This window comes from Peromyscus californicus, unplaced genomic scaffold (genome assembly GCF_007827085.1).
Source record: "Peromyscus californicus insignis strain IS unplaced genomic scaffold, ASM782708v3 Scaffold_22__1_contigs__length_63687245, whole genome shotgun sequence".
Classification (NCBI taxonomy): domain Eukaryota; kingdom Metazoa; phylum Chordata; class Mammalia; order Rodentia; family Cricetidae; genus Peromyscus; species Peromyscus californicus.
The window spans coordinates 20,220,448-20,233,772 of record NW_026294525.1 but is presented as its reverse complement, the minus strand read 5'-3'; the positions used below and the strand labels follow the sequence as shown (position 1 = coordinate 20,233,772).

At 40.8% G+C, this 13,325-nt stretch overlaps 2 protein-coding genes across 6 annotated transcripts in view; both read right to left on the bottom strand.

Annotated features, from left to right (window-relative positions):
• Epm2a (EPM2A glucan phosphatase, laforin) overlaps nucleotides 1-13,325 on the bottom strand; it is a 115,689-nt gene that overhangs the window by 89,092 nt on the left and 13,272 nt on the right. The gene's annotated exons all lie outside the window — the stretch shown is intronic.
• LOC128118426 (zinc finger protein 431-like) overlaps nucleotides 1-13,325 on the bottom strand; it is a 91,905-nt gene that overhangs the window by 65,598 nt on the left and 12,982 nt on the right. For 2 of the 3 annotated variants that reach the window (XM_052751038.1, XM_052751036.1), the window contains exon 1: nucleotides 8,037-9,569. The exons of the other annotated variant lie outside the window; for it this stretch is intronic. The gene's annotated coding sequence lies outside the window, so the exon portion shown is untranslated. Of the gene's footprint in view, nucleotides 1-8,036; nucleotides 9,570-13,325 lie in introns of those variants that run through there. 3 annotated transcript variants of the gene reach the window in all.

Here is a 13,325-nt window from a genome sequence, read left to right as displayed (position 1 = left end):
ATAATGAGATTTTTTTTCAAAGTGCACAGATTCACTTAGACAAGAGCAGTGAGTTTTTGAGATCTACAGCATAGAAGGATGGTAACAGTAAAATATATGTATTTCACAATTACTAGGAGTAAACATCGAAAGCTTCACCACAAAAATAGTGATACATGGCATCTTAATTAACTTGATTTATCCAGTCATTCATGCACATAAATTAAAATATCACATTGTACCACATAAATGTACATGGCTAGTAATTATTCATTTAAAATATCAATAAAAAATACATGAAAACATTATTTAACAAAGCTAGGATTTCAAGCACCAGGGAGAAAAAAAAATCAAGCACAATAGAGTCATCACAGTAATAAACAGTTGGTATAATGCTCTGTGCGTATATGTTTCAAGGTAGAAAATTTACTGTGGAACATGCTACTGCTTTATGGGGAATAAATAGTACAATGAATGTAGACTACATAATCATCAGCCTTTCTGTGCATCTGTACATGAAAACTTGTCTAGCCTTTTTAGTTGCAAATGAGCCACACAGCCTTAAAGCAATTATTTGATGGAATTACGGGTTAGTGGACTAACAGCTCTGTACAGAATTGGTTTGGCCTCATTTGTTCCCATTAGCAACCACACTCTGGATTCTTTGAGAAAATAACTAAGTCCTTGAGACACTTGTTTAGAAGTCTGCTGCAATGCTTTGGTCCTCTCGAAGGTAAGCCTGAGGCACAGAGAAAAGAACAGGAGGCATGAATAACATGGCTCAGACTTGGACTCACAGCCCTGCCTTCAGGAAAGCTCTCCAGGGGAAAACTCCCAAAGAGCCTAGGTCAGCTCTATGATGACAAGGTAGTCATCAATCTCATTACCAGGGTAGGCCAGTTTTGGCACCCTCTCCACTACTGCTAGTAGTCTAGGCTGGGGTCATCCTTGTGGATTTCTGGGAATTTCCCTAGCACCAGGTTTCTCCCTAACCCCATAATCAGATTGGTGAATACCCTGTCATCATAGAGCCTTCATCCAGTAACTGATGGAAGCAGATGCCAAGATCCACAACCAAGCACTAGGCCGAGCTCTAGGAGTCCAGTCAAAAAGAGAAAAGAGGGATTATATGAGCAAGAGGAGTCAAGATCATGATGGGGAAATCTACAGAGACAACTGAACCAAGCTCATAGGAACTCATGAACTTTAGACCAACAGCTTATAGCCTGCATGTGACTGGACTAGGGCCTCTGCATATGGGAGACAGTTGTGTAGCTTGGTCTGTTTGTGTAACTTGGTGTGTTTGAGGGGCCCCTGGCTGTGGGATCAGAATCTATCCCTGGTGCAAGAGCAGGCTCTTTGGAGCCCATTACCTATGGTGGGATGCCTTACTCAGCCTAGATGCAGTGGGGAGGAGCTTGGTCCTGCCTCAACTAAATGTACCAGGCTTTCCTGACTCCCCATAGGAGCCCTTACCCTTTGGGAGGAGGGGATAGAGGGAATGGGGAAGGCTAGAAGGGAGTGGGAAGAGAGATGAGTGGGGGATCTGTGGTTGGTATGTAAAATGAATTTAAAAAATTCTTAAATTAAAAAAAAGAAAGGAAAACATTAGATAATGCATCTTTGAGAAGTTATATGGAAGGGTGTGGGTGAATATGATCTAAAGACAATACATGTATGTTTAAAATTCTCAAAATAAAGTGTTATGTATTTGAAAAATTAAAAAAAAAAGAGCCTAGGTTGGTTCAGCTCTGAAATTTAAGGAAATGTTTCATTTTAAAGACCTGTCAAGCAGGCCAGACAACACCAGAGGGAGATCTCTGTGATTAGGGAAATGGGGATAATGGAAGCTTTTTTCTACCTAAATCAGAGTTTAATATGATGAAGGAGGCAGACTTAAATGGGGGTGGGGAATGACTTCTTTCCAAAAGATATTTACTAATCATTTACTGTCTCATAGACATGGACTGAATTGTGCCTCTCCAAATCCCACATACCGAAGCCCTAACTCCATAAGGCCATATCTGGAAATAGGAAAATATGAAGGTAAGGTGAGATAGGAAGGTCAGGCCACGATCTAACCTGTCCCAAGTCCCGATCAGGGAAGTAAGAACAAGAGACACTAACCCTTCTCTCCCCAACCCCCTCACAAGCACTGAGACCATAGCCATGTGCAAGCTGGGATGAGCCTGATCAAAAGCCAAGTCTGCCAATATCTAATACAGGGCTTCTAGTCATTAGACCCCCTGGGAAGTGATTTCTGTTTAATAAATTTCTGTTATTTGAGCCACATAGCCTGTCTCCTGCTTACTGCAGTCCTAGTACACTGTTATTCTTATATATACAAAATACTCCAGAGTGTAATCCAACTAAGGGGAAAACGTTTATTGAAAGCTGTTTTTTTATCCACTCCTGATAGTTGAGTAACCTATGAAATTTAAAACATGACTGCTACCAGGGATGGACTTGCTGATTAGACAAAATTTTTATAAGGCAACTATTATTTAAGTGAGTTAAATTATGAAATTGTAAATTGTATAAATTATACACAGAATATTCAGAGATCGTAGAGAAGCTATGCCTCCATAGCATTTTCCAAGTACGAAGACTACAAAGTGGTATTGAAACAGATTCTTAGAAGCATAAGCTCATTATAAAGAAAACTAAGATAATCTTTCATAGATGGAGAAGTTTAAAGATGGAACACACTAGAGAAGGAAGCATCAGTGAGAGCTGGAACTTAGGGGTTATGATAGAGAAATGGAATGGGTTTTAGGCTGTGATTGGCACATATGATGAGTACAACAATGTATGAATGAGAACAATTCAAAGCAGACAATGATGAGACCAAATTAATCCAAGGGGTAGAGAAAGCAACAACCATTCAGTCCGCAATGCATATTACTTACCAAAGCAATACACTATAATACAACTGTATTTCATGGCTTGGGTAAGGGAAGAACTGAATGATATCTACCTTTAATCATTAAAAAGGCATACTCACAAGTTCTTTCACTATAATGAAACACCTGACATATTTAACTTAGAGAAAAGGTTTACTTTTTTCCATGGTTCAGGAAGCTCCTGTCCAAATACGAGCCAGCTCATCACGTGCTCTGGCCTCTGGAAGGGGTACCATATGGCAGTGGTGGAGAGTCTGCGTGCGGTAAACCAAACTGCTCACCTCCTAAGCCAGGAAGCAAGAAGCAGGAACAATAGAGGAAATCAGAGTCACACTACTCCAATCGAGAGTAAGTCCCCAGGAACCCAAGGGCTTCCTAAAAGCACCCTCCAATAGGGCCACCCTGGGGACTAATGTTTTAATGCAGCAAGCTAAGCTATGGGAGACAGCAAATAATACTTTTACCCATCAGTTACACTTTCATTTGAAATTAAACACAATAATCAAGTTCTCCTTCTATAATTTCTAGAGAAAATCAGAAACTTAAATTCTTCTTAACAGTTTGACTCAAAGCATCAAGACTAAATTATTAATTCCCCATTCAGTGGAACTACAACTTATCAAGAAACCAAAAGATGTGGACACCTATTGTGAGAGGGTCAAATCACTTGGTAGCTAGTTGTACTGTGGTTCAAGGGATGAAGCAAAGAAGGCCAGTTTGCTGACGTGATCTACTTTGAATGACTGGAGACAGTTGCAGAATTCTGCATTTAACTGTCTGTTACACACAGAGATGTTTATTAATGAGCTTAATAAATTGAATTGGCCTAATACATTTTAATGTTGGTATTTCTATTGCCATTAAAACAATTTTACAGTTGTGTCTAGACTTTTGTTATTGTTGTCAGATTGACAGGTCATTTTTTTTTCCTCTCTCTGTAGCTCTCCCAGAACTGACTAGCGATTTCACTGTGTTTAACACATGAACACAAATCCAAGTTTTAAAAGTAGATACAACGCTTACATTACTGTTAGTCGCGCTAAATAAAGCAAATGTTAGGTCTCTGAGATGACGACTCAGTAAGTAAGAGCACTTGCCACTAAGCCTGACCGACCACCTGAGTTCCATCCCTGACAGCTACATGATGGAAGGAGGGAGGCAACTCCTGAAAGTTATACTCCGACCTCCATACATGTGCTATGGCACAGAAGTGCCCACATACATACACAAGGGAGCACACACACAAAAAAAACCAATTAATTTTAAAAAAATGCTCCAAACCATATTTTGCTGCTTCATTTGACATACCCAGAAGCCTATGAAAATGCTTCCACCTCACCCCTTTGTATAAACAAGTGTACTCCCAGCACTGAGCCGCAAGCCAGTATCCTCCTAGGTAGCCGAATCTCAGCACAGCCAGTATTAGGATGCAGAGAGCATAGAGCCATCATACTGATGCCAGGAATTCCTCAGAACATGAAGAATTATCTTGCTTTCAACTCCACCCTAACACAGCCTGGCCAACATTCATTGTAGCAGTTTCACAGTGAGTATTCTGGCATGAAATATCTCTTCAATTAAGTTTTTTTTTTTTACAATGTAGATTAAGTAGTTTAATAAAACATTCCCTTCAGTTGATCTAGTTCTGCTGTCAAAACCATCGGTTTTATGCATCAGCTTCTGCTACACAATGTATTTCAGGAGTGTTATGGACATGCAGCTACAGTGAGCATCAATCGACCCTGATCTAGTTCCTGGAAAGGAACTAGAAATGCAAAGCTAATTGTGGTAGAGGACTGAGCTTTCACATGTAACTTTTTTAAACACTAAACTATTCTTGAAAAATAATAAACTACGTTGTTTTAAAGCCTTTCAATGAGGTGTTATATAAAAGAGGGTCTACTTAACTAGGGAGCTCAAGTCACTGAAAGATTTTTTTTTTTTTTTTTTTTTTTTGGTTTTTCGAAACAGGGTTCTCTGTGTAGCTTTGCTTTTCCTGGAACTCACTTGGTAGCCCAGGCTGGCCTCAAACTCACAGAGATCCGCCTGCCTCTGCCTCCCAAGTGCTGGGATTAAAGGCGTGCGCCACCACTGCCCGGCTCACACAGAGATTTTTATCCCATGATACACTGCATTTATGAGGATGATCCCATAAAGTTATACCACTACGAAGGTTATTACATCTTGGTTTCTGTAGTATACTCTTGATGTTTGTACAATGATGAAGTTGTCTAACAACACATTTCTAGAACATAACTCTGCAGATAAATGTTATGGGGCTGTTTCTTAGAATTTGCCATCATTGCAAATAACACAGGTGTAGGATTACACCTGAAAAAAATTATTAATGGTGGTGACGTAAACTGAAGTCTGTCCCACAGAATGAGGATGGAAAGCGAGACGGCCCAGAACCAGTCAATATTAAGTTCCTTGTAAAACCCAAAGCCTTGTCACCCTGAACACACAGACTCTGTTGTCATGCTTGTCAACCCATCCAGAGAGGGTGACCCCTCAGCTTCATATCTGGAACCCCGAAGAAGGAAGAAGCACATGCCAATTAGTTGAATGTCCCATTTTAGGAGAAAAGCTGATGCTCTCATGGCAACTTATTCCAAAAGATTTCACTCATCTACAATTAACCTACAATTAACGGCATTTATATATAGGTCAATGGCTAAGCATTAGAGTAAGATAAAAAATTCTACTAGCTATGGAAAATGGGGAGAAGCAAATGATTCCCATGGTAAGTACATCATCTTTTGCAATGAAGACATCTGTGGGACAACCTGACTTAACTCAAAAGTTTTGTTTATTAGAGCTACTATGGATGTGTGTGCATATGACGCATGAATAGCGTGCTGCAGAGCTCATGGAGAGGTTAAAGGAAACCTCAGTCTCGTCTTCCTCCGTGGGACCCAAGGATCAAACTCAGGTTGTCAGGCTTGTGCAGCAGGCGCTTACCTGCTGAGCCATCCCTCCTGTCCGCCAGTACATCACACTGTTAGATATATTTAACTTCTAGTTAAGTAAATCAATAATAAAATAACATCACTTTAATGTACTTGATAAAAAAAAAAACTGAGGGTACTCACATACACATAAACAGATTCTTTTTCTGGTTCTTAACTGTGTTTACTTTTACAAACTCTTTGCTATAATACGGGATTCTCCTCCAAACCCGTGCCTTAAGCCACCCCCCAAATCCATCCTCTCCTAGTTTTCCAACTGTTCCCCCACCACTTATAATTGTACCTAGGGCCTCAAGCATGCTAATTGCTCTACCACTGAGCTCTTCCCCCAGCCTACTTTGTAATTATTTTGTTTAGAGACAGCGTTTTACTAAGCCACCCAAACTAGCCTTAAATTCATTTCGTGGCCCAGATAAGCTCCGAGTTTATGATCATCCTGCAACAGGCCCCTGAGTATCTGAGAGTATCAGCCTACATCACCGGTCCCAGCTATACCATCATTTCTTTTAAACTACCTTTTCTATGGCTAGCCTGCCTCCACCCAACACTCCCATTCCCTATTACTCTTCATTTGGTAACACTACAATATGGTATTTTTCCTCAGTACTCCACTGGAAACTTTAAATGAAATCATCTCCTAACTGCCACATTAATTTTTCATCTTTTTTTACCTGCCTGTGATACTCAAAACCATGGCATCCTCTGGTGAAGCCCTCCTCTACATATTCATCATGCTGTTGTCCCAGAAGACCTCAAGTGTGACCTCATGATTCGGACTCAGACTTCATTCCAAGCCCTACGGTCATCTCTCTGGGTTCAGGGATGCTCATGCTCTTACATAAAGTGGTGGGGCATTTGCATATAACATATGCACATCCTCAGTATACTTCAAGCTATCTCTAGGCTTCTTGTGCTACCTAATATGACCCCAAGGAGACAAAAATAGTTGTAGCACTTTATCATTTAAGAACTAGTAACTAGAGAAAAGTCTGTACGTGTTCAGTGCAGATGCAATTTTTTCAGATATTTTTGACTCAGGGTTGGTTGGTAGATGCCAGATGTGGAATCTAACAATAGAGAAGGCTGAGTGCCTTGTTTACTGTTTGTACATAGTCAGTAATGAGAAAATCATTTAAGCAACCTGTGCTTGTGTCTTCTCACTTGCAGAAAAAGGACAAATAGTCCTAACAACCTCATGGGGTTGCTACAAGGGAATCAATTAGATAGTCCATTAAAAGGATTTAACACAGGAACTAACACAGTTGGTGTTCCACAACTCAGTAGCAGCTCTTATCTATGACTCTTCTCTAGCAAATCCCAATCCTTCTAGCTTGCAGGAAAATCTGCACACTAATTTGTAGAACACTACTGAAACATGTTTAGATGATTTGGACAACAGCTCTGTGCAGACTGTGTTTCCAGACAAGATCATAGTAACAGTAACTCCATATGGGCCCATGTGATTTTTTTTTCCCAGTAATTCATCTAGTTTACAAAAATTCCTGGTCAAACCATGGAAACTGCTCCTGAAAATTGAAAGTAATTAAAACTCCAAAATCTTTCCTCTTGATTACATTAAAGGTAAATAATTTTCTTCTTTTCTATTCTTGTAAAATAATGCAAACATAAGAGTTCATTTCTACTGATTTCTTCTTACTGGTTTAATCCTATTTGGGGGAGAACATATTTGAATACTAATTCCCTCAAACAAATTACTGACTCTCCCTATTTTTCCTTGCCAGAAAATTTAACAAACATGCTTCCTGATGAGAACTGAGCAGGAAGAGACCTGATGAAGGTTACTCTGGCTTTCACACACTCTATCTCCACACTGGTACATTAATCAGAGTCCTGGAGAACCCACTTGTTCACCTTCCATGAATCTTCTTAACTAACTCATTGGCAAGCACCTCCATTTTCAAATTTATAGACAAAGAAATCGTGTGGGGTCTCTGGAATCCTTTCCTAAAAATGAAAGTCACCATTCCTGACACATTTTACCCCTTAGACAAACAGGGACTGGTCTTTTATCAGAAATGAATTCAAAGGTGATTTTCAAAACATCAGAAATGCATAATGATGATGAAATTGAAGAGGTTTTTCACTTTATGTGGTTTACAATATCCTTTATAAATCAGTGCAAAATTATGAACTAACTCATCAGAAACAGGTTTTAAAGACTTACCTGCCGGGGACCAGCCTCAACAGTTTTGGGGGTCTGAAGGACGGGATACCTGGAAGGCTTAGTAACGACTCAGAGACAGTGCTCATGCAAGCTGACAGGTCACTTCAGGCTTCTGCAGTTGCTAAGTAGCTTCTGCTACAGCTTCTGCTTTTGCCTTGGTAACCTCACTCTTTTATTTTCATAAGCAAGGGGAAACAGAAAAGCGGAAATCACCCAATACGGAGTGTTCTCATGATTCCAAAGATTATTCTTAGAAAATCACCAATATATTCTTCATCATCTTTGATTAAACACAGAAACTATCCCAGGTTTAACACCAAAGCAAGCATAATCTATTTTTATTATTAATGATTATACAATCTTCTGAGCACTTGACCCAGAGGCTAGCAACATGCAATTTCGCAAAAAAGGTAAAAATAAGAACAGTGGTTAATGTACCAGACAATCATTTCCTTCTCGCACAGCCTGCTCCGACCTCAAGACCTCTGCAGCTGCCTAAGTTCCTCCTCAGCTCTCTGCAAACACCAAGCCCTGTGACAAGCCCTGTGGGCCACAATGACCTCAGACAAGAGACCTGCACCTGTAAGTCAGCGACTTTTCTTTCTTATCCCAACACTTCCAAGGAAGACCTGATCCAATTTTCAGAGCTTCCATGAAAGGAAGCTCACCTTTCCTGGCAGCTCTTTTCAATCTAGGAACCCAATAAAACTTGCAGCAATCACTCCAGCCACTGCCACATTGTCTCCACACTCCTTCAGGAGGAATCAAAATATCTGGATTAAAGTTGCCATCTCCCTTTCCTGGTGGAGGCCACTATTTTCCTCCTATTCTAGGTTCCCACACTTTTAGTTTGTCATCCCATCTACATGTTACTCCATCCACAGTCTTCAGCCCACACCCCTTAGGGTCTCAAGTTTTATACAATGCCTTTGGAATATCCTCAGAAACTGAATTATTCATCATGGCCAATTTGAGTCCAGTGCGCTGATACACATCATACCATGTGCTATAGTTGACCACACATTTGGTACAGTTTATCCAAGCCTGAAAAGTTTCCCCAGGCTGCAGGTTCTTTCCCATGACCTGCATAACTGCCTTGACCCCAGCCTGGGTGATCATCTCTGTATAATTTCCCATGATATTTGTTTCATTCCCATCCCGTTTCACAGCAAGTACCGTTGGTCCAGGAACACAGAACATGAAGATCAGATAGAAGAAAAAGACTAGCATCCCAAGAAGTAACTATATGGAGAACATGACATGTGCATGCCATAAAGCACGACCTTGGGACACGTAGGCATTTCTGCCTTGGCCCTCTAGAGGCATGCAAAGCAGAAGATCTAGAGGCGAACACGCGGAGGGTTGGCAGTCCACAATCTCGGGTCCCTTATCTCCAGTTTCTGCTGGCAGAAAGTCAGGCATCTTATATGCCGTCCCCAGCACTTACCCACATAATGTCCACAAGTCCTCATGGTTCTGTATAGGACAAGGATGTAGTTTACAAAAGACAAAAAGGAAAACTGGTCTGATGACACACACCTGTAACCCTATGGGATTTAGAGGCGGACTTGGTTGACTCAGAAACCAAGGTCATTCCCTTGTATAGTGAATTCGAGGCTAACCTAGGCTACATGGGACCATAACTCAAAAAAAAAAAAAAAAAAGGTAAGTGAGGAGGTGGGGGACATGCTTCAGAAACATACTCTAGACATTTTAAAGTAAAATGACCTTTTTCCTTCCTGAAAACAGCAAAGGGTTTATTTGGCAAAAGGCAATTAAGATTTTTGTATCATGTTTCAGTTGTTTAAAAGCAAACATAACCTCTATCTGGATCAAATTTTATAAACAACTTTAAACGGCCTAATATTTCAAAGCAGCTATTTTCTCTTGGATAAAATGCAGTACTTGTGGTGCTATCAAAACTGCCCCCACCTGAGTGGACACTAACAGTCACTACACTGCTGAATAACTCTTAAATTTCTCCTTTGTAACAGGGTAAGAATATTGTAACACACACAGATGTTCACTCATAGAGAAGCCTTAACATCAACAGACATCAGCAAGGATTCACTTATTGCGGTTCACACGGCACTTTTCTCATGCAATTCATCTCGTTGAATTAGCTCCCCAGGAAATTCTGACACAGAGTGAACCAGTAAGAAGCCACGATAACGCACGTCTCGACCCTGTCACCATGGTCTCCAAGGCACAGGTGTGACAACAGTGGGGTGATCTGACATAGAGGGCACAGTCGCATCGTTGTCAGAAGCGTCCGCATAAGGACTCAGGAGATGACTCAGTGGACGGAGCCCTGACCGCACAAGGGTGAGGAACTGAATTTGGATTCCCACCACCCATTTAACGCTGAACGCTCTAGCACACATCTGTCATCCCAGTGCTAACCTCCCAAAGATGGGAGGAGGCAGGAGACTGCCCAGAAGCTCACAGGCCAGCCAGCCTGACATCCACAGAAGCCAACAACCGACTCAAACAGGGTAGAAGGCTCGGATCAACAGCCATGGTTGCCCTCTGACCTCTACATGTGTGCCCATGCTCACACACATATATGCATGCACATCATACACACACTCCCAAAGATTCTATAACAAGCTGTGTACAACCTGAGTTTATTTTAAATATAGCTGCTAAAGCACACAGAAAGAACAAATGCCAGGATTTTTTTTAAGGATATTTTAACTGATCTTAATTACCACATCAAAGTAATTTACATACTTTGGAGCAACATAAAACTAATACTTTATTTCTTCTCACATGAAATCATTCTAGAAGTACCAAATCTTATGAAACTCTCTGTTTTAACTGAATGGGAAATTTGTTTTAGAATTCCTTGGGATGCAGTGGGCATGTAGAAACAGGGAGAAAAAGAGGATTGGGAGAGAAAGAGGAACTCATTTAAACTATAACAAGCTGGATGTGGGGGTGCACACCTTTCATCCCAGATCTTGGGGGGCAGAGGCAAGTGGGTCTGTGTGAGTGAAAGGCCGGAGTGGTCTGCATATTGACTTTCACACTGACTTTCAGGTCAGCCAGAGAGAGGAAGTGGAGAGAGGAAGAGAGACAGAGTGAGGTCACACACAAACTGCACACGAGAGCACCAATGAAACACTGCCACCCAGTGGAATCAGACAGATAAACGTCTTTAAAGGACGGCAAGAATTTCAGGGCACAGTCAGAATACAGAAATGAATCTTCGCAATGTCTGACAGCTTAAAAACTCCAGCTGTACATACAGCAGAAGGGTTATTACCTGAGTCTGATAATGGAGTCCATGTTTATGCAGTAGCAAAGCCTAGAGCTCCTAGCTCCCAGTCTCCCCCGTTCACCCACAGGGCCACTCCTAAGGAGCCTGTGAGTCCTGCTCTTGTCCAAACTCTGACCTCCACAGAGGGTTAGACTGAGACTCAGAGGCCACCAAGGTTCCAGGCACGTCCAAAGTGTCTCATAACAGCCTGAGAGGGAAGTCACTGACATGAAAATGCTTGGAAGACTTCTATTATTTTCCTTTAAAAATTGTAAAATTTGGTTCTATTTCAAGGATGAATATATCGATTCTAATTTGTAAATGTTTTCTGTTTTCCAATGTCTCCTTTAAAAAAACGGAGTTCTGAACAATATTCTATCTTTATCCAGCATAACAAACTCAGCTCACTGGCACACGATGACACTGAAGAAGAGAACACGGAGAGTGATACTTCAGTTCGAGATCCTGGAAAGTGACTTTCACCAGTTCATTCATTCATCGAGTGTCTAATAAGTATCAAGAATTGTTTTAGGTGGGGCTGGAGAGATGGCTCATTGGTTAAGAGCACTGACTGCTCTTCCAGAGGACCTAGGTTCAATTCTCAGCACCCACATGGCAGCTCACAACTGTCTGTAACTCCAGCTCCAGGGGACCCAACACCCCCTCACAGACATACATGTACGTAAACACCAATGGAAAAAACATTAAACAAAAAATAAATAAATTATTTTTAAAAAAAGAATTGTTTTAGGCTTTCAGACATGCTAGAATAACATGTGTTCTCACATGGTAGACGGATAATTCTTTTAAAATATGTATTTAGATGTGATGTGCTGATATATATTAGACAAGCAGACAGGAAGAAGGTCTTTATAATGCTGTGAGTATGGAGCCTGGCTCTGAGATCCAGTTCTGCACACATCACTACGTCACCACAAACCCATCAGAACCACTTGTGTCTACATCATAGCACGTGGATTACTGTACATATACCTAGTTAGGTGGGAGCATCAGGGCCTGCACGTCCATGTGATATCTAGAATCAATATATTAGCTAATTAATTAACAGAATTCCAAGTCCATAAAGAGTTGAGTGATGTCAACAGAGACAGGAAGTACACAAGTCATACATATAGATATCCAACATCGGCCAGCTGGGCCTTGGGCTTCCTAGCCTCCAGAGCTATGAAAAACAAGTTTCCTTTATTTATAAACTACCTCAACTAAGGTATTTTTGTTATAGCAAGGCAAACAGACTATGACATCACCTCTAACTGGTTTTCACATCACAGCAAGACGGATGGAATGAAGCTAGCCTAGTTCTCTGTGGAACTGAGACTGCCATAGTTGAAACAGAAATCCGTGGGATGCTGTCATAGGATGCTGACGAGAAATTAAAGTATTAACAGCCTGACTTTAGGAAATGAGAAGAAAAAGTGGGCAAAAGTATGCAATCAGGAGTCTGGGGGTAACTAGAAAGGCTGTACTAAGTTTACATTTTTATTTTCTAAGAAGTAAAATCCATCAAATAATTTTGATAGTGTGTGACATTATCCCACCTAACTTTAGGAAGATAATTCTTTATAGAAATGTGAGGATTGCGAGGCGGTGGTGGCACACACCTTTAATCCCAGCACTCGGGAGGCAGAGGCAGGCAGATCTATGTGAGTTCGAGGCCAGCCTGGTCTCCAAAGCAAGTTCCAGTAAAGGCACAAAGCTCCATAAAGAAACCCTGCCTCGAAAAAACCAAACAAAGAAAAAAGAAATGTGAGGATTGATAGAAAAGAAATGCAATAGTGACAGCATGTGGAAGGCTACTGAAATGACAAGGAACGATCTAGACATCTATAGCATAAGGACTGTAATGAAAATATAAATGTCTGGGATGGATGCGGAGTATATTCTAACTGCAGAATCTAACAGCTGGATTCACACCAGTTCTTCATCAGAAGTACCTGGATAACTATAATTTTTTTTTCATTCTACAGTCAGTACCAGAACTACTAAATTAAAATCTCTATGAGTGT